The sequence below is a fragment of the Lissotriton vulgaris genome, chromosome 11 (genome assembly GCF_964263255.1).
Source record: "Lissotriton vulgaris chromosome 11, aLisVul1.2, whole genome shotgun sequence".
NCBI classification, from domain to species: domain Eukaryota; kingdom Metazoa; phylum Chordata; class Amphibia; order Caudata; family Salamandridae; genus Lissotriton; species Lissotriton vulgaris.
The window spans coordinates 564793531-564794946 of NC_141699.1; positions in this window are offsets into that span (position 1 = coordinate 564793531).

The following is a 1416-nucleotide window of genomic DNA, read 5'->3' on the forward strand; positions in this document are numbered from 1 at the left end:
TAGAGACAGAGGCGCAACAAACAGACTGCCTGTCACACGCACTTAAAACAAAGGCGGATGAAAACACGCAGAACTCACCACATGGAGTCAAAAAAACAAGGAATAGCAAACAGGAACGCAGGCCTGCGCTAGACATCAACAAACGTGCGTCCAAACCAAGACACAAGTGTCATGCGCAAGGGAATCCACAGCATATAGAAACACATTGCACACCACATGCAAATATAGACACCTACACAACCAAATGCACTATGCACACATTCATGTCCTGTAACGACACGCACATACACATACACGGATACATACTCGCACGATGTACAAGCACCCACTCAGTGCTGTGCTCTGGTCCAATTACACGTAGACACTGAGGGTGTCATGGTTACCCCGACCGCTGGTAGATCACTGTCTACCTGACTGTGAGTAGCGGTTTGGGGGACCGGAGAACGGGACTACACTTCCCAGAGGTACTTGCGGGTCACACAGCGTATGACGCTACGCGACCCGTAAATTGGATAAGAAACGCTGGCAGTGAAGTCGCGCTGCCGATAATTTTGGATCCTGTGTTTCGGCGTGCAGTTGCAGTATTTCCTGATCTCCTGGGTGTAGCGGTTAGAGTGCTGCATAGCACGGTCCCCTCTTGGAATACCGGTTTTGGCTAGGAAGAGCCAATCTTTGATTTTGAACTCGATTTGGTGCGGTTAGATCTCCTTTTACTTTCAAGGAGCTCCTTGTTTTGAACCGCCTTACCTGTAGGTTTGCTCCTCTGTTGGCTGAGACCACTCGGAGTCTCTTGCAGAGGACCGATTGTTTTCCTTTGCATACACTGGAGGTGACCAGAATCCTTGGTCGCCATATTTTGGTTATTACGGAGTTCTTTGCTAATCAGTGCGACAACATTACAACTCGGGAGGTTCCCCTAGTTGGAGTACATTTTTGTTTTCAAAACTTTGCTGTGTTGTCTAGCACTGGTTCTTCGTTGGAAAGAAACTTTTTGGATGCTTATAAATATGATGTGACTTCTACACAGAACTAAGAACAAGAGAGTGACTGTTCATAGTTTTCCTCATACTGAGATTCCGTCTTTTGTTGTTTTACTGTAAAAGAAAGGTCTAGAGGGTAATATAGCCAAGGTGGCTAGGCGCAGAATTTTCCTCATCCTCACATGGGTAGGTGCCATTGCATACAGTCTTTTGAAATGTTTTTGATGTTATGTGTGCCACCTAAGATATAGTAACATATTATTGTGACTTCCTTTTGTTTCACTCATTAGAACATGTGGTTAAGAACATGCCATTACCCTCTACCCTCCTCTCTGGTATAGGCTTCGCTTATTTTCCTTTACAGGTGAGGGAAAAGATGCAGGTATAGAATAGTATGTTGTTAGTCGATAAATATGTGAGCAATAATATTGTATAT